At 37.0% G+C, this 20,772-nt stretch overlaps 2 long non-coding RNA genes and 1 other non-coding gene across 3 annotated transcripts; all 3 read left to right on the forward strand.

Annotated features, from left to right (window-relative positions):
• Positions 1–1,746: 1,746 nt before the first annotated feature.
• On the forward strand, positions 1,747–5,640 carry LOC140007517 (uncharacterized). Its single transcript, XR_011814832.1, has 3 exons — positions 1,747–2,227; positions 4,689–4,744; positions 5,414–5,640. It is a non-coding gene; the product is annotated as an uncharacterized lncRNA (long non-coding RNA).
• A 7,027-nt stretch (positions 5,641–12,667) lies between these two features.
• LOC140007518 (uncharacterized) lies at positions 12,668–16,480 on the forward strand. Its single transcript, XR_011814833.1, has 3 exons — positions 12,668–13,148; positions 15,610–15,665; positions 16,281–16,480. It is a non-coding gene; the product is annotated as an uncharacterized lncRNA (long non-coding RNA).
• A 3,183-nt stretch (positions 16,481–19,663) lies between these two features.
• On the forward strand, positions 19,664–19,770 carry LOC113691207 (small nucleolar RNA R71). The gene has a single exon (XR_003448618.1). It is a non-coding gene; the product is annotated as a small nucleolar RNA R71 (small nucleolar RNA).
• The last annotated feature ends 1,002 nt before the right edge of the window (positions 19,771–20,772 follow it).

Genomic DNA, 20,772 nt, shown 5'->3' on the forward strand with positions numbered 1-20,772 from the left:
AAAGAAATGCGATTATCCACATGTTCTAGAATATATTTCACACATTAAACAATATATATAACTCATTTAGTAACTATAGGCATTGTGTAGAGTATATCATGCATGTATAGAGGCCAAAATTGGGTCCAATAACGACAAGTTCACATCTTTATATCATAACGAATTAATTAAATGTTCAACATTTCCTAATATTATGACATGAGACACATGACATTAAAATTGTCAAAATTTTCCAAAAATTGCCAAAATCACCAATTTATTGAAATAGACAACAAATATATCCCAATTAATGAAATTAGTAATAATCAAGTTTATAACAATCATTAAGTAGCAACAATAATACCCATTTAGCCATAAACATGATTAAGCAACAATTATCCCTAAGAATTACAAAATTCATCAAAATTACTCTATATACAATGCACATGCCAAAACATCATCACCCAATCATTTGTACCCATAATCATCCATATACAAGGGCTCAAGAACAATCTAAGCAATTTTTTCAATTTTGTCCAAATATAGTAATTTACAAATTTAAACAACTAATAATCCATCAATTTGCTACATTTTAACATGTAAACATGCTTAAACAATCATAATAAGCACATTGGAAGCCAAAAATATCAATAATATTCATCAAAATTTCGAAATTAGAAGATGCCAGAAAATTCAGGAAATAGAGAAATACCAACTTCTAAATTCAAAGAATTTGTGAGAACCCTGAAAAATGGATATATAAGTTGGAGCATATTTCATTTGCATTTCTTTTATTGTTCAATAACTTCTAGCATTACTTTTAATTGTTCACAATTAAGTACGTAAAAATAGGTTTACGTGAAAAATAACATAATTTTCCAAAGTTATGAAATTTCTTGGTTTTATTTGACTAAATTAACATCTTTAGGGTTGAAATATTTTTTTCGCCTTAAAATAAAATGTTAGATTACTTAATTCCTTTATGCTAGAATTAATGATAATTGAATCGTTAGATTTACTATCTTAAAATAAATTATTTAAATCCTTATGATTAATTCCAATTAGTTGCTAATGGAAAATGTTAATAAAAAAAAATTCCGCGTTAAGATAAAAACCAATGAACTTTGAATAAATATACTTCTAATATACTAAACATAACTAATGTGTAAAAGTTCGAAAATTATACCCTTATTTTTCTTTGTTTTCAAATAAGTGCGTAAAAATAACTTTTATGTGCAAATTGACACCTTGGATTAAATTATCATTTCAATTGACTTTATATTACTAAATCGATAAAGTTCGAGTTAGACTAACTCTATTTCTTGAGAAATAATAATTGGAAATTATAATAACTAATTTAATCGCTAAATAATATAAGAATTACTAGGAACCTTAATATTCAGGTTTAATCGATAATTATTCGATAAAAAAAAATGGTTTAGGTATATTAGAGTATATTAGGCGTTTGAATCGCGCTTGGGGATAATTTTTAGAATTAAGTCGGATTTGAGAAATTAAGTTGAGGTTAGGAAGCGAAGTGAAAAGACTAAAATACCCTTACCTTACCTTTCCATGCAAACCAAACAAGACGTCTGACTGCAAATCAAATCACGACTGCTATTACCAATTCGATACGCAACCAATGTTATACGCAATCAATTCTTACACGTAAACCACTCTCACAAACTACGGCACCACCAAACCATTCTTTCTATCTCACGGCTAAAACCACCCTACCAATCACTTTATTTCACATTTCATTCCACAACCACAAGACACAATTCAATTTCCTTCTCTGCACAAAACCAAACCGCAAACCATTTCTCCTTTCTAAATACCGAGACACCACCTTCATCGAATCTCATTCCTTCTCTGCACAACTCCATCGAAACCGCTGCAAATCCTCTCCACAGACGCGCCTCACCTCTTCCTCTGCATTCGACCAAGAGCATCCGAGAGGGAGAGCCACTTGGTGAGCTGCATCCGTGAGCTAGGAGGAGGGAATGTGAGCTGCCAGAAATTTCTGGTTCTGCCGTGAGTTGGAGCGAAGCCAGGGAGGAGATTTGCAGGAAGTTTCACCATTCTGTACCTTCATTCCAACCAACTCCAACCAACCAAACTCAAATCTACCAGCTACAACCAATTCCAGCCGCAACTTAGAAGCCAGGAACCACCGACTGCACTTGAAGCCGTGAGCAAGGAAGAAATTTCTGGAAATTTTCGTGTGAGAGATTGGCTACTATCTAAGGTAAATTCTGGATTAATTAGGTTGTTTATTAGTGGAGCAAGCTACATCTGAGCTTGCATGTTCAGATTATGCAATCGGGTGCTGAAATCAAACCATTAGGAAAATTTCTGTTTTGATAAAATGTTGCTACCGAGACTCTGAGGTGTTATTGCAGCTCCAATTGTGTTTTTATGTGACAATCTGAACATCTAAGTGTCTTTAGCTGAGTGAAAACTTGAAGATTAAGACCATGCATGTTGAATTGGGCATTCGGATGAAGTGTTAAAGCAGAGAAAATTTCTGGTTCGGTTAAGAAAATTTCTGCCGAGGAGCTGGCTTGAATTTGTAGTCTTATTTCTGATTTCCTGCGACAATCTGAGGTTGTTTAAGTGTTTAGCTAGTCAAAAACAAGAAGCTTAATTTATCTAGTGACATGCATGTGATGTTAGGCAATCGGATGAGATTTTTAAGAAAAATAATTCTGTTATGTGCTAGTATAGAAACTGCCGAGAGCTTAGTTTAATTTTTTTTTGCAGCCTGATTTAGTTTAATGTGTTGGTTAAGCTTATAAACATGATTAGATGGTTAATAACAAGTTAATTAAGCTCTGCATGCAGCTAATTAGTTAGTTTAAACCAGAAAATAAAATAATAATGCAATCTGTTGCATGCATGTTTGTCCGAAGCTAGCTGTACAGAATTTATGGAAATTTTGAGAATTTGCAGCTGTTGTTTAAGTTAAATTTTGAATTGGAAATATTAATTAGCTAGATATGTTTTTTGCATGACTAATTTGGGTATCTAAAACCAGGTTTAGCCGAGGAAAATTGGATTTTATAAACACCTAAGTGCTGGAAAAATTCTGGAATAGCCGAGAGGTTTGATCAGAAATTTTCAGTTTGTTTTCTTTTGGAATTTTAACCTATTTCTGGATTTTCCTTGGAAAATGATGGCTTAGAAATACCGAGGAGTTGTAAGTTTTAAGTGGTGTAAGTTGTTTAGCAATGAAATATTTGATAAATTGAAAATGGAACCAGAAAATGTTGTGTTATACATGTGGAGATTCTTAAGTGATAGCTAAAGGGTGAGTTGGAACCTTAACTTGATTTTTAAATTGTTCCTTGAATCATGATGGGTGTAAATGCTTGGAATATGTTGTTTTGAAGTTCTATAAGAAGTGTATGGATGGTTTAAATAAAAACATGTTGGTGTTAAAAGAGAAAAGGAGTTTTCACAAGTGAGAAATTGAAATTTCAGATTTTCGGATGTCCCTGACCAGTCTCAATAAAATGTTTATATCTTGGTGTAGGAAAATCCGTTTAAGGCGCCGTCAGTGGCATTTGAAACTAGAATCATAGACCTTTGTCCTGTAGAAATTTCACATTTTTTCTCCATGTGTACTGCTGTTTGTAAATCCATGAAGTAGACTGTTTTGGTAGGAATGTCCTGTTTCTTTGTGAAATTGAAATTGGGTTTTGGATTGAGATTTTAGCTTACTTGTGGTTTAAATTCTTGATTAAATTGTGGTTGGAAGTAATTGATGTTGTCAAGGGCTAATGATTGATGAAGCCCTTGGCCATTTGAATGATTTTATAAGTACTACAGGGTGATAAAAGTTAATTGCTGGAATGTCTTGGAGGCTTTGCCTTTATTTTTATTTGCTTATGATGGGCTTGCTGAAACCAAGTGCTAATGATTGATGAAGCCTTGGTTGATCATTTTATTTTATTCAGAAATGCACTTGTTGAAATTTAGGGCTAATGATTGACGAAACCCTAGTAATTTGCTATGTGATTTTTGCCATATTTTGATCCATATTATGATTTCGAAACGGAATCGGAGCTGGGGAAGTTGTATCGACCTTGCGAACTCGAGTGACTGTGGTCAAAGTAATCAAAAATATTTTCCAGCTAGTATTATATTATAAAACTCAATATCTAGTGTTTTGCCTAAAAACTTTCTAACCCAATAATTCCCTTTAGCTCAAACTAGCCTTGATGGCTATAGCAAATAAGTTCTATAGCTTTTGAAAACTCTAAATCTTATTTTAATTCCTTTTCTTTCCTTAAGCTTTGCACTTGGATAGTTAACTATAGGAAAAGTTTCAAAATACGAGTTATACTAATTTTGGTGAAAAGCTTGGGAAACTTGCTCGGCAAGAAACCCTATTTTAGGAAAAATAGTTTTTATGGATAATTTTTGCAAAAACCGTAACTTTAGAGAAATGTTCAAAGTAACTTTCTAACATTGATATTGAGAGGTTTGTCGACTTATTTCAAGAAAATAATACTAATTACCTTTTATAAGAAAAGTATTCTAAGGAAAACTAAAGGAAACAATTCTTCTACTTTCGTCAAGATTCAACCTATGGAAATTCTTGATTTTTCTAAGGGAAAGTGAACTAGTAGTATATTAGATATACCTCAATATCTATAAGCTTAAAAACTGAGTAGAAACTTATAGTTTCAAATTTTGGCTTTTAGGGTTTTTCGAGAACGCGGAATTCGATCCCCAACTTGATAGCTGAACTCCACTCTTGGTGAGTGTCCCTGTCTGTTCTATGTTTACCTGCTTAAAGTACCTTTTTGACTTGATGTGTGATAAGTTGAAAAATTGGTTTCTGACCCATCGAAGTGAGTTGTGTGTACTTTATCGCACTAGCCGTTCGAGTGGTGACTTGTGCAAAAACATTTTTCTCCTGAAACCATAAATCTAAAATGTAGTTGCGTCGTTGGGTGAATCCCTCGATTTCTGTATCCAACTACCATAAATCTAAAATATAGTTGCGTCGTTGGGTGAATCCCTCGACTTCTGTATCCAACTACCATAAACCTAAAATGTAGTTGCATCGTTGGGTGAATCCCTCGACTTCTGTATCCAACTACTGTGACGGGTATATCTCGAGGATACTACGTCCTTAGTCGGTGAGCGGGCCCGGGATAGGGGTATGAATGGTGACGGGTTAGGTATCAAAATAAGACGCTCTACATGGATTATAAGTAGTGAGAGTTGACGGAGGGACGAAAAATGATGATCAAGCGAGGAAAATGGCTCCTGAGAGCCCACGTATCCTACCTTGTGCTGTTACATGCTTTTCTAACTGTTTAAAGTTGTTCAGTTATTAATCGCTGTTTGAAATTATGTGATTGCATGTTTTGGAGCACCACTGAGTTTTAGCTCACCCCACGTTTATTATTTTCCTTAACAGGTTCTGGAAACTGAAAGCTGGATGCTTACTTATGTTTTTTTTTCTTTTGGACTGCATTTGAACACTATAACTTATTCTGTGGGCTGTAATGTGTTATTTGGGATAATGTATTTTCCTTTTTGGATTGCCACTTGAAACTGGAAAATGTGTAAACCCTAATTCGATTACTTGGCTTGTAAGTTGTATTATGGATTTATGCATTTTATCTACCCCGTTTGTTATGACTTTGTACTTTGGTAAGTAGCACGTAGGACGTTTAAGGGTCTCTACTGGCGATTTTATCATTGCTATCTCTGAAGTTAATGTGGCTTTAGGTATGATTCTATTCGGGGAAGATTATTTTGTAATAGATTAGTTTATTCTTCGAAAGGTTTCGGGTTAGATTGCTCGCGTGAGTCCTGGCGAGAGGTGGGCAGACGGCCCGCCAACCCTTTGGTTCGCCTCAGGGGGAAGTGGGGTCGCCACAGGTGGTATCAGAGCTTAGGTTAGAAAAGTTATTTGAAGGACATATTAGGTGTGCTAGAAAACCAATCCTCTCTAGGAATAAGTTTTGAGACCATTAGAAATCCCTTAAGTAATATACGATTCGGTTAGCTATTTAAGTTCTAACCTTTAAGTGTTGATCATTTTGCAAGTATGGAGAATGGAAATGGGCATGCTAATGGTAGTAGCGAGGCTAATGGACACGTAGAGCCGCTAAAATCCATTTCCTATAGACCTCGAGGAGGAGGAGACCGAGTTCGATACTCCCCAACTGATAGGCACCCTAGGTGCCAATGTAGGGCCACATATGCGTATCCCAACGCGTTAGTATTATCTCTTGATGATGAGCGCTGCCACTTGTGGGACGCTAACCACACCTTGACCCAGGATGTGGAGGAGTTGAGTATCATGGTGGATACCCAGTTCGACCGCATAGCCGATTTGGAGATTAGGCTAACTGCTGAGCATAATATGCTGGAGGTTGCTCGATTGGAGATAGAGCGACAGAGGTCTAGAGTGACCCGACTTGCTGAGGGGATCAGAGATAGGAGTGCTGGCATCAGGGCTGATGCTTCTATGCTTATGGAGGAGGCTACTAGTTACCTTCAGGAGGATGAACAGGCAGGCGCCGAGGAGGATCCGGAGGAGGATCCAGAGGAGGATCCGGAGGAAGATCCGAAGGAGGATCCAGCTGAGGACATTGCTCCTGATAGCCCTGCTGAGGGTTAGGTTAGGATTGACTTGATAGTATTAGATAGGTAGGAGCAGAACAGGAACATTAGTCAAGTCATCAAGTTTTGTCTAGGTGAATGACTTGCTTCCGAGGCACCATATCCCTACTTTTGTTTAAGGGATTATTTGTATGTATTTTTGTTAACTTATGTGCCTTACTTTCGGAAATGTTCCAACTTGCTAATTGTATGACTGTTCCACGGAAATATAAGTTAAGTGTTTCGTTTTCTTTTCCTCTAATTTCCATGTTGTTTTTTTTCTTAATCACATAACGAATCATAAAAATTAATTATAAATAAAATTTTGCCTAATTATCTTACCCTTCAGTAATAGGCATAATTAGGCAATGGATCGTCAAATAGTAGGAAGGAGCCGTGGGAGACCCACTAGACAACACCCGGAAGTGGGTGGTGATAGGGAACCCGAGGTCAATCAAGACCAAGGACAAGAGGGAGTGGCCGGAGATCAAGTGGCCACCGCCATTAATCGTATCACGGATATCTTGGAGCGCTTGACTGAACATCAAGCCTTTGGGCCAGTGCATCGCCAAGGAGGCCCAGCCGATTCTGAGGATCGGGCACTGGAGAGGTTTCTGAAATTTGGACCTCCTAAATTCTATGGAGGATCCGAACCTGATATAGCTGAGGGATGGTGGGAGAGAATCTCCGACATCTCGCAACTTTAAACTACACGGAAGAGCGGCAGGTGACTTTTGCCGCATTCCAGTTCGAGGGAGCTGCTCGCTCCTGGTGGAATCTGATTAGGACTAGCTGGGACAGGAATCATACTCCAAGGACTTGGGCGAACTTCACAAGGGAGTTCAATGCCAAATTTCTTCCACCTCTTATCCAAGAAAAGAGGAAGGATGACTTCATAAAATGTAAGCAAGGGACGATGAGTGTCGCCGAATATGAAGTCCAGTTCACAAAACTATCCCGTTTTGCTCCTGAATTGGTGACCACGGAGCAAAGGCGAGTCAGAAAGTTTGTGCAGGGTCTGAATGTAGAGATACAGGAAGGTTTACCTGCTATAAGGATTGATACCTTTGCAGATGCTGTCGAAAAAGCCCAGAGAGTTGAAGTAGCTAGGGCTCAAGTGAAATCTTTTCAGGCTAGGAAGAGATTTGCTCCTAGCAGTAGTCGGGAGCCAACGTATGGAAATGCTCCACCGGCCAAAGTGGGCCGAGGAACCCTTGGAGCGAATAATCCTGGAGCACCACGAGGCGCCCAAGCGAGAGGAAACGGGGCCAGGAATGCAGGGGGACGGAATAATGGAACCCGAGTGAGACCGATTGGAAGGGGACAACCCAGGAATACCTCACAAGGAGACCGAGCAATAGTTCCCCAAGTGAATTGTGCATTTTGTAAGAAACCTGGCCATAATATAGATGGTTGCTGGAAGAAGCAAGGAAAGTGCTTGAGATGCGGAAGTAGCGAGCACCAAATTGCTGGATGTCCAAAAATGCAAGAAGGGAGTAATTCAAACGCTAGATCAAACACTTCTGGAGGGAGCCGGCCAACAGTTCCTGCCAGGGTGTATGCCATAGATGATCAACCTGTACCTGATTCCTCGGAAGTCGTGGAAGATACTCTCCCCATTTTTCATCGATTAGGTAAAGTGTTAATTGACCCTGGTGCAACTTATTCATTCGTAAATCCATCATTTATATCTGGAATAGATGTGAGACCTGTTAAGTTACCCTTCGATCTTGAAATTAGGACACCAATGGGTGATAAGAGGATAATCGCTAGGTTAGCCTATAAGAATAGTGAATTCTGGATTGGAGAGCGTAAAATGCTAGTGGATCTAATCAGTCTGGACATAAAAGGGTATGATGTTATCATAGGAATGGATTTCCTAGGCCAGTATCATGCTAAGCTTGATTGCCGAGCAAAAGTGGTAGAATTCTGTATACCTGGGGAAGCAACTCTGAAATTAGATGTTAAGGGTAGGTTAGCATCATCTGCTATGATCTCAGGGATACGGGCGAGGAAAATGTTATCAAAAGGAGCTCAAGGTTTCTTGGCCTTTTTGATTAATGCTCCCAGTGATCAAGTGAAGTTGGAAGATGTACCAGTGGTACGGGAATTTCCGGATATTTTTCCGGAAGAGCTAAGGACTCTACCGCCGGATAGAGAAGTGGAATTTAAGATTGACTTGGTGCCTGGAACGGCTCCAATTTCTAAAACTCCGTACCGGATGGCTCCTGCAGAGCTGAAGGAGTTGAAAATTCAATTGCAAGACCTCTTGGAGAAAGGTTTTGTAAAGGAGAGTGATTCACCATGGGGAGCACCCGTTCTATTTGTTAAGAAAAAGGACGGAAGCTTGAGGTTATGTATTGATTACCGAGGGTTGAATGAGGTTACAATTAAGAATAAATACCCTCTACCGTTGATAGATAGTTTGTTTGATCAACTGCAAGGATCAGTAGTTTTCTCTAAGTTGGATTTGAGGCAAGGGTATTATCAGTTAAAGATTAAGAAAGAGGATATACCCAAGACTGCTTTTAGTTCGAGATACGAACATTTTGAGTTCGCAGTCATGCCTTTTGGTTTAACTAATGCACCAGCGGCATTCATGGATTTAATGCAGAGAGTCTTTAAGAAGTATCTGGATCAGTTTGTGGTGGTTTTCATTGATGATATCTTGATATACTCTAAGACTCGAGAGGAACATGTTAAACACTTGGAGATAGTCTTGCAGACATTAAGGGAGCAGAAGTTGTATGCCAAATTCAGCAAGTGTGAGTTTTGGCTTGATGAAATATCTTTTGTAGGGCATAAAATTTCCGAGGGAATTGCCGTGGATCCGGCAAAAGTTGAGGCCGTTATGAATTGGAAGCAACCAGAAAGCCCAACTGATATTAGAAGTTTCTTGGGATTAGCAGGGTACTATAGGCGATTTATCAAGGATTTTTCGAAAATTGCTGGACCCATGACCGAGCTAACCAAAAAAGGGAATAGGTTTACTTGGACTCCGAAGTGCGAGTCAAGTTTTCAGGAATTAAAGAAGCGTTTAACATCCGCTCCTGTTTTGGTGTTACCTGATGGAGGTGAAGGTTATGCTGTGTACTTCGATGCTTCCGGAGAAGGTCTAGAATGTGTTTTAATGCAAAATGGTAAAGTGATTGCCTATGCTTCTAGGAGACTGAAGCCTCACGAACAAAACTACCCAACTCATGATCTAGAGTTAGCAGCAGTGATTTTCGCCTTAAAGAAATGGAGACACTACTTGTATGGCGTGACTTTTGAGGTTTATACGGACCATAAGAGTCTTAAGTATTTATTCTCCCAAAAGGAATTAAATTTGAGACAAAGGCGATGGGTAGAATTTCTGGAAGATTATGACTGTTCAATTAACTACCACCCAGGAAAAGCTAATGTGGTAGCTGACGCTCTAAGTAGAAAGGCCCAAGTAGCAGGGTTAATGGTTAAGGAGTGGGACATGTTAGAAGAAATAAGTGGTTGGAACCCTCGTTTGGAGAAACTGAAGATATTACTTGGGAACTTATCGTTAAAATCATCATTACTAGAGCATATTAAGGAGACCCAGAAAAAAGACCCTATGATTCAGAAGAATTTGGAGAAAGTGCAAAAAGGGGAAACCCTAGATTTTAAATTGGGGTCTGAAGGTGTATTGAGCTTCCGAGATCGTATTATGATTCCGGCAGATGAAGAGATAAGAAAAGAAATTTTGGAAGAATCACATCGATCAAAATATACTATACATCCAGGTGTGACCAAGATGTATCATGATGTGAAGGGATTGTACTGGTGGGAAGGTTTGAAAAAGGATGTAGCAGAGTTTGTTCAGAGATGCTTGATCTGCCAACAAGTAAAAACTGAGCATCAGAAGCCCTCTGGTTTATTGCAACCGTTAGAAATCCCTGAATGGAAATGGAAACATATCACAATGGATTTTGTAACGGGACTGCCTAGAAGCCAAAAAGGATTTGATGCAATTTGGGTAATAGTTGACCGACTCACTAAGTCTGCACATTTCCTACCCGTAAGCATGAGCTTTTCTTTGGAAAAACTGGTCAAGTTGTACACAAAAGAGATCCTAAAATTACATGGTATTCCTGTAAGCATTGTGTCTGACCGAGACCCAAGGTTTGTCTCACGTTTTTGGCAGAAATTTCAGGAGTCTTTGGGGACCAAGTTGAAATTTAGTACTGCGTACCATCCCCAAACCGACGGGCAGTCGGAAAGAACAATTCAAACTTTGGAGGATCTGCTGAGGTCGTGTATATTGGATTTTGGTGGTAAATGGAGTAATTATATGACCTTAGTAGAATTTGCGTATAACAACAGTTACCAAGCCTCAATTCAAATGGCACCTTATGAAGCTTTGTATGGGAGAAGGTGTCGATCTCCGATTCATTGGGATGAAATAGGAGAGAAGAAGATTTTAGATCCAACAGCGATACCTTGGATAGAAGAAGCCCAGGAGAAAGTGAAACTAATTAGAGAAAGGCTTCAAACCGCTCAGAGTAGACAAAAGAGCTACGCCGACACAAGGAGGAAAGATTTGGAATTCAAAGTAGGGGACAAGGTCTTCCTAAGAATTAAACCCTTGAAGAGCGGAGTAGTACCTAAGAAAGGTAAGAAGCTAAAGCCAAGGTATATCGGACCCTTCGAAATTCTGAGGCGAGTTGGGAATGTAGCATATCAGCTGAAGTTACCCGCAAGCATGGCTAAGGTTCACGATGTATTTCACGTTTCCATGCTTAAGAAATATTATTCCGATCCAAGTCATGTGCTGCCCCTGGAAGAAATTGAAGTGGATGAAACGTTAACGTATGAAGAAGGACCAGTCAAGATTTTGGAAAGAGAAGTAAAGGAACTGAGAAATAAGAAAATTCCTCTGGTGAAGGTTTTATGGAGAAATCATGGACTGGAGGAAGCAACTTGGGAATTAGAAGAGAAAATGCAGAAAAAGTACCCTGATTTATTTCCTTAGAAAGTGTGAATTTTGAGGACAAAATTCTTGTAAGGAGGGGAGGATGTGAGAACCCTGAAAAATGGATATATAAGTTGGAGCATATTTCATTTGCATTTCTTTTATTGTTCAATAACTTCTAGCATTACTTTTAATTGTTCACAATTAAGTACGTAAAAATAGGTTTACGTGAAAAATAACATAATTTTCCAAAGTTATGAAATTTCTTGGTTTTATTTGACTAAATTAGTATCTTTAGGGTTGAAATATTTTTTTTCGCCTTAAAATAAAATGTTAGATTACTTAATTCCTTTATGCTAGAATTAATGATAATTGAATCGTTAGATTTACTATCTTAAAATAAATTATTTAAATCCTTATGATTAATTCCAATTAGTTTCTAATGGAAAATGTTAATAAAAAAAAATTCCCGCGTTAAGATAAAAACCAATGAACTTTGAATAAATATAATTCTAATATACTAAACATAACTAATGTGTAAAGTTCGAAAATTATACCCTTATTTTTCTTTGTTTTCAAATAAGTGCGTAAAAATAACTTTTATGTGCAAATTGACACCTTGGATTAAATTATCATTTCAATTGACTTTATATTACTAAATCGATAAAGTTCGAGTTAGACTAACTCTATTTCTTGAGAAATAATAATTGAAAATTATAATAACTAATTTAATCGCTAAATAATATAAGAATTACTAGGAACCTTAATATTCAAGTTTAATGGATAATTATTCGATAAAAAAAATGGTTTAGGTATATTAGAGTATATTAGGCGTTTGAATCGCGCTTGGGGATAATTTTTAGAATTAAGTCGGATTTGAGAAATTAAATTGAGGTTAGGAAGCGAAGTGAAAAGACTAAAATACCCTTACCTTACCTTTCCATGCAAACCAAACAAGACGTCTGACTGCAAATCAAATCACGACTGCTATTACCAATTCGATACGCAACCAATGTTATACGCAATCAATTCTTACACGTAAACCACTCTCACAAACTACGGCACCACCAAACCATTCTTTCTATCTCACGGCTAAAACCACCCTACCAATCACTTTATTTCACATTTCATTCCACAACCACAAGACACAATTCAATTTCCTTCTCTGCACAAAACCAAACCGCAAACCATTTCTCCTTTCTAAATACCGAGACACCACCTTCATCGAATCTCATTCCTTCTCTGCACAACTCCATCGAAACCGCTGCAAATCCTCTCCACAGACGCGCCTCACCTCTTCCTCTGCATTCGACCAAGAGCATCCGAGAGGGAGAGCCACTTGGTGAGCTGCATCCGTGAGCTAGGAGGAGGGAATGTGAGCTGCCAGAAATTTCTGGTTCTGCCGTGAGTTGGAGCGAAGCCAGGGAGGAGATTTGCAGGAAGTTTCACCATTCTGTACCTTCATTCCAACCAACTCCAACCAACCAAACTCAAATCTACCAGCTACAACCAATTCCAGCCGCAACTTAGAAGCCAGGAACCACCGACTGCACTTGAAGCCGTGAGCAAGGAAGAAATTTCTGGAAATTTTCGTGTGAGAGATTGGCTACTATCTAAGGTAAATTCTGGATTAATTAGGTTGTTTATTAGTGGAGCAAGCTACATCTGAGCTTGCATGTTCAGATTATGCAATCGGGTGCTGAAATCAAACCATTAGGAAAATTTCTGTTTTGATAAAATGTTGCTACCGAGACTCTGAGGTGTTATTGCAGCTCCAATTGTGTTTTTATGTGACAATCTGAACATCTAAGTGTCTTTAGCTGAGTGAAAACTTGAAGATTAAGACCATGCATGTTGAATTGGGCATTCGGATGAAGTGTTAAAGCAGAGAAAATTTCTGGTTCGGTTAAGAAAATTTCTGCCGAGGAGCTGGCTTGAATTTGTAGTCTTATTTCTGATTTCCTGCGACAATCTGAGGTTGTTTAAGTGTTTAGCTAGTCAAAAACAAGAAGCTTAAGTTATCTAGTGACATGCATGTGATGTTAGGCAATCGGATGAGATTTTTAAGAAAAATAATTCTGTTATGTGCTAGTATAGAAACTGCCGAGAGCTTAGTTTAATTTTTTTTTGCAGCCTGATTTAGTTTAATGTGTTGGTTAAGCTTATAAACATGATTAGATGGTTAATAACAAGTTAATTAAGCTCTGCATGCAGCTAATTAGTTAGTTTAAACCAGAAAATAAAATAATAATGCAATCTGTTGCATGCATGTTTGTCCGAAGCTAGCTGTACAGAATTTATGGAAATTTTGGGAATTTGCAGCTGTTGTTTAAGTTAAATTTTGAATTGGAAATATTAATTAGCTAGATATGTTTTTTGCATAAATAATTTGGGTATCTAAAACCAGGTTTAGCCGAGGAAAATTGGATTTTATAAACACCTAAGTGCTGGAAAAATTCTGGAATAGCCGAGAGGTTTGATCAGAAATTTTCAGTTTGTTTTCTTTTGGAATTTTAACCTATTTCTGGATTTTCCTTGGAAAATGATGGCTTAGAAATACCGAGGAGTTGTAAGTTTTAAGTGGTGTAAGTTGTTTAGCAATGAAATATTTGATAAATTGAAAATGGAACCAGAAAATGTTGTGTTATACATGTGGAGATTCTTAAGTGATAGCTAAAGGGTGAGTTGGAACCTTAACTTGATTTTTAAATTGTTCCTTGAATCATGATGGGTGTAAATGCTTGGAATATGTTGTTTTGAAGTTCTATAAGAAGTGTATGGATGGTTTAAATAAAAACATGTTGGTGTTAAAAGAGAAAAGGAGTTTTCACAAGTGAGAAATTGAAATTTCAGATTTTCGGATGTCCCTGACCAATCTCAATAAAATGTTTATATCTTGGTGTAGGAAAATCCGTTTAAGGCGCCGTCAGTGGCATTTGAAACTAGAATCATAGACCTTTGTCCTGTAGAAATTTCGCATTTTTTATCCATGTGTACTGCTGTTTGTAAATCCTTGAAGTAGACTGTTTTGGTAGGAATGTCCTGTTTCTTTGTGAAATTGAAATTGGGTTTTGGATTGAGATTTTAGCTTACTTGTGGTTTAAATTCTTGATTAAATTGTGGTTGGAAATAATTGATGTTGTCAAGGGCTAATGATTGATGAAGCCCTTAGCCATTTGAATGATTTTATAAGTACTACAGGGTGATGAAAGTTAATTGCTGGAATGTCTTGGAGGCTTTGCCTTTATTTTTATTTGCTTATGATGGGCTTGCTGAAACCAAGTGCTAATGATTGATGAAGCCTTGGTTGATCATTTTATTTTATTCAGAAATGCACTTGTTGAAATCTAGGGCTAATGATTGACGAAACCCTAGTAATTTGCTATGTGATTTTTGCCATATTTTGATCCATATTATGATTTCGAAACGGAATCGGAGTTGGGGAAGTTGTATCGACCTTGCGAACTCGAGTGACTGTGGTCAAAGTAATCAAAAATATTTTCCAGCTAGTATTATATTATAAAACTCAATATCTAGTGTTTTGCCTAAAAACTTTCTAACCCAATAATTCCCTTTAGCTCAAACTAGCCTTGATGGCTATAGCAAATAAGTTCTATAGCTTTTGAAAACTCTAAGTCTTATTTTAATTCCTTTTCTTTCCTTAAGCTTTGCACTTGGATAGTTAACTATAGGAAAAGTTCCAAAATACGAGTTATACTAATTTTGGTGAAAAGCTTGGGAAACTTGCTCGGCAAGAAACCCTATTTTAGGAAAAATAGTTTTTATGGATAATTTTTGCAAAAGCCGTAACTTTAGAGAAATGTTCAAAGTAACTTTCTAACATTGAAATTGAGAGGTTTGTCGACTTATTTCAAGAAAATAATACTAATTACCTTTTATAAGAAAAGTATTCTAAGGAAAACTAAAGGAAACAATTCTTCTACTTTCGTCAAGATTCAACCTATGGAGATTCTTGATTTTTCTAAGGGAAAGTGAACTAGTAGTATATTAGATATACCTCAATATCTATAAGCTTAAAAACTGAGTAGAAACTTATAGTTTCAAATTTTGGCTTTTAGGGTTTTTCGAGGACGCGGAATTCGATCCCCAACTTGATAGCTGAACTCCACTTTTGGTGAGTGTCCCTGCCTGTTCTATGTTTACCTGCTTAAAGTACCTTCTTGACTTGATGTGTGATAAGTTGAAAAATTGGTTTCTGACCCATCGAAGTGAGCTGTGTGTACTTTATCGCACTAGCCGTTCGAGTGGTGACTTGTGCAAAAACATTTTTCTCCTGAAACCATAAATCTAAAATGTAGTTGCGTCGTTGGGTGAATCCCTCGACTTCTGTATCCAACTACCATAAATCTAAAATGTAGTTGCGTCGTTGGGTGAATCCCTCGACTTCTGTATCCAACTACTGTGACGGGTATATCTCGAGGATACTACGTCCTTAGTCGGTGAGCGGGCCCGGGACAGGGGTATGAATGGTGACGGGTTAGGTATCAAAATAAGACGCTCTACATGGATTATAAGTAGTGAGAGTTGACGGAGGGTCAACTACGAAAAATGATGATCAAGCGAGGAAAATGGCTCCTGAGAGCCCACGTATCCTACCTTGTGCTGTTACATGCCTTCCTAACTGTTTAAAGTTGTTCAGTTATTAATCGCTGTTTGAAATTATGTGATTGCATGTTTTGGGGCACCACTGAGTTTTAACTCACCCCACGTTTATTGTTTTCCTTAACAGGTTCTGGAAACTGAAAGCTGGATGCTTACTTATGTTTTTTTTTCTTTTGGACTGCGTTTGAACACTATAACTTATTCTGTGGGCTGTAATGTGTTATTTGGGATAATGTATTTTCCTTTTTGGATTGCCACTTGAAGCTGGAAAATGTGTAAACCCTAATTCGATTACTTGGCTTGTAAGTTGTATTATGGATTTATGCATTTTATTTACCCGGTTTGTTATGACTTTGTACTTTGGTAAGTAGCACGTAGGACGTTTAAGGGCCTCTACTGGCGATTTTATCATTGCTATCTCTGAAGTTAATGTGGCTTTAGGTATGATTCTATTCGGGGAAGATTATTTTGTAATAGATTAGTTTATTCTTCGAAAGGTTTCGGGTTAGATTGCTCGCGTGAGTCCTGGCGATAGTTGGGCAGACGGCCCGCCAACCCTTTGGTTCGCCTCAGGGGGAAGTGGGGTCGCCACAGAATTGATGAAGAGATTTATCTCAATCACGTAGAAGGATGTTTGGAGATGATGATTATGCAAAAAGCCCTATAAAAATCATTCCAATTGATCTCCAATTAAAGAAATTGCAAACTAAGAACTCTAGCCCCAAATTTCTTAAAAACCGATTTGTAGTTGTTTTTTTTTTGGATTTTAATCAATTAGAAAGGCTATAAGATGATCAAGAGGTGTTGGGTTGATGATTTTTAGCAAAAATATGGAGTAAAAATGAAAGTGTGTGAATTGTTTGTGTTTTGGTGGAGAGAAAACGCGAGGAAGATGAAGAAAAGAGTGAAGGAGAGCTCCTTCACGTTTTCTGGTTTTAAACCTTGAGGGACAATACGCGACCTCAAAACGCAACTTGAGGTCGCGTTTTCTTTTATGTTGGCGCAGAACCGAATACGTGACCACTAAATGCGCGACCTGAAGTCGAGTTTTTCTAATGGTCGCTTGTTCTTTGTTGAGGGTACATAATGAAATACGTGAGGATGGAATACGCGACTTGTGGTCATGTATTTCTGATACTCGTGTATTCTGTGTTGTAGCAGCAGAATCGAATACACAAGTTAGGAAAACACGACCTTTAGTTGTGTATTGAGTCGCGTTTTCAATGTCTGCAGAAAAACTGCAGAAATTTGCAACTTTCCAAAAATGAGACTTTTACCCCCAAATTCTCAAAATGCATCCTAAATCTTTTTTTTTTTGTGAAAAATATTATTGCATGCACATGTAAAATGATCAAAACATGCATTTTATCCCTTTTTAACGAACACCTTTAACGCTAATCGAGAGTTAAGTTCCTTGATCAAATTTCGCCTTTTCAGTTTCAAATAGTCATCTTTGTTTCCGTTTACCAAACCTATAATACAAAAACAACAAACTAATTTAAATACACGTATTAAACACAAAATCATACCAAATTATTATATATAACTCAAACATTGGGTTGCCTTCCAACTAGCGCTTTTGTTTATGGTCGTTGGCTAGACTAAAAAAAATCGAATCATTTTAGAATATTAGGGAGTGATTTTTTCCCCACGGGTCAAAACTCCTAGGCCATTGCACCGTGTGATGAGCATGCATCGGTCTCCATAGTCCAACTTCCTCAAATGCCAAGGAAGAGTATTAGACTTGTCATGTAAAGGCTTGACTTCACCTTGGAATATAATTCGCTTGCCTTTCTCGTCTATTCCTTCATGGAATGGCGAACTTATTAAGCAAACTTCTGTCCTTGTCCTCGCCTCCCTTGCTCTTATACCATAAAAATTAGTACCAAGAAAATGTATAGATTTGACTTTTTCATTCATTTCCTGGTTAATCCTTTAGTCACATGGCATATTAAAAACAAGAGTAATACACTCTATACCCCCATCTTTATTAATCAAATTAAATTCCAATTCCTCACCATTAATCCAAAATATAAGTTTACCTTTTTTCACATCAATTATAGTTCGTGTAGTAGCTAAAAACGGTATTCCTAGATAATTGACATTTTCACATCTTTCTCAATGTCTAAAACAATAAAATTCATAGGTATAATAGATTGTGTTGCCCTTATGAGCACATTTTCTAAAATATCAATTGGATGTATAATTGACTGATCCACCAACTGTAATGCGATATTGGTAACTTTCAACTCTTGAAGTCCCAACTTCCAATCAACCGATAAAGGCACAAGTGACATACTTGCACGTAAATCATATAAAGCATTAGAAAAATGTAGCTAACCAATAGTACAGGGAATAGAAAAACTTCTGCATCTTTCAATTTAGGAGGGAGTTTGTTCTAAATTAATGCACTACACTCTTCCATTAATACTATCATCTCATTATCTACAATTTTCCTCTTTTTTGACATGATATCCTTCAAGAAACATGTATAAGAGAGAATCTATGCAATAGCATCAATGAAAGGAATGTTAATGTGCAATTATTTAAAAATTTTGAAGAACTTTTCAAACTCCCGATCCTTCCCATCTTTCTTCAACCTGTAAGGAAAAGAAATCATATTAGAATTTAAATTGGGAGCAGGTACATCTATATCAATAACAACATGATCACTTTGGCTTTCTTTCACTCTTTCAATTATTTGCACTTTATCTTTTTCACTACTTGAATTATCAGAGTTAGGTCCCTCAACCATTTTACCACTTCTAAGAGTGATAGCATTGACATGCTCTATCGGGTTGACTTCGATTTTACTAGGCAATTCTTCACGGTTTCTATTATTGATTGAATTGGAAATTTGACCTATTTGAACCTCTAGATTTCTATACATCCCGGTCAATTGGTCCAATCTCCCTTCAATTCTCTCAAATCTCTCCGAAGTACCCTTAGTTAACTTCTCCACCGCTATCTCCTAAGCCGATTTAATATTCGTCTGTAGTTGTCTTGATTGGACTCCCGGCGGATTAGTCAACCTTTGAGGGTTGCCTTTGATCTTTCCACCCAAATTTTGGATGATTTCTCCACCCCGGATTGTATGTATTTGAGTATAGGTTATTTTGAATATTCCTATTGTAATTATTAACAAATTGAACCTGCTCAAGATCAACACATTCGTTAGTATCATAATCACCTCTGTACATGGAACGACAAGCCACATGTACATTAGATAAACTTGAACCACATCCGGTTTGTCTACTTAACACTTTCATCATATTGCTCATTTGGGTACTAAGTATATTGATAGCATCCATCTCCATCATACCTACTTGGCACTTTGGGTTACCTCTTTCATTAGCCCATTGATAATTATTTGCCGCCATTTTCTCTATCAAACCTTGAGTTTCTTGAGGTGATTTTGCCATCAAAACTCCACATGCGGCTGCATCAATAGTCGTTTTAGTAGAAAAGGATAAACCATTATAGAAGATTTGTACAATTAGCCAATCGAAAAATCCATAGTGTGGACATTTGCGAGGCAAATCTCTAAACATTTCCCATACTTCATATAATGATTCACCATCTAATTGACTAAAGTTAGTAATATCCATTCTAAGTTTAGCCATTTTACCTAATGGGAAGTACTTATTCAAGAATGTTCTAGACAAATCATCCCAAGTAATGAAAGTATTAGGAGCATGAGAGTGCAGCCAAATTTTAACTTTATCTCATAGGGAAAATGGGAACAACCTTAGCCGTATAGCATTCTTATTAACTCCATTCATTTTAATAATATCACATATCTCAAAAAATGTGGCTAAGTGTGCATTTGAATCCTTTACGGCGTTACCTCCAAATTGAGATTGTTGAGCCATTTGAATAAGTGATGGTTTAATCTCAAAATTATTAGAGTTTACCGACGGCTGTGCTATACTTATTTGAGATCCTCGAGTTCCCGCTAGAGCAAAATCCCTAAAAGCTCGTTTATTTGCTTCATTTTCTGCCATTTCGTCTTCAAAAGGTAGTTCTATAGCAATTCCCTCTATTCGTTCTTGCACCTCTTCTTCTTCTTGTTGTGGTGTATGCCTTCTTTGTCTACGTAGTGTCCTTTCAATTTCCTGATCAAAAGATGCGACTACCCGTAAACTTGATGCATACACTACAAACAAAAATAAAAGAGATTATGTAGTAATTATTTCACAAAAACTAATAAAAATTCTAACTTAACTATAAACAAGTTTAACTAACTAATATAGGAAATTTCTAAATTAATAAAAATTGTTAAACCCTAATATTGCCGCTCCTTGGCAACGGCGTCAAAAACTTAACGGGTTTTAGATATGAGTACAAATTTACTTCCAAAATATACTCATTTTGACTGTAAGTATACAGGTCAAATTAGTAGTTTAGAGCAAATATCGGGTCGATCCCACAGGGAGTAACTTTACAAGTACTAAAGCCTTACTTACACAATTATTTAGACTAATAATCAATTAACACATGAGAAATGGTAATTCCTACTATCTAACTAGTTTTAACTAGATAACTTGCAAGATAACAATGGAGAAAATTCACTAAATATTTAAGTTTAGGGATATAGATTCCACTTATGGCATATAAGA

The sequence above is a fragment of the Coffea arabica genome, chromosome 5c (genome assembly GCF_036785885.1).
Source record: "Coffea arabica cultivar ET-39 chromosome 5c, Coffea Arabica ET-39 HiFi, whole genome shotgun sequence".
In the NCBI taxonomy this organism is placed as follows: domain Eukaryota; kingdom Viridiplantae; phylum Streptophyta; class Magnoliopsida; order Gentianales; family Rubiaceae; genus Coffea; species Coffea arabica.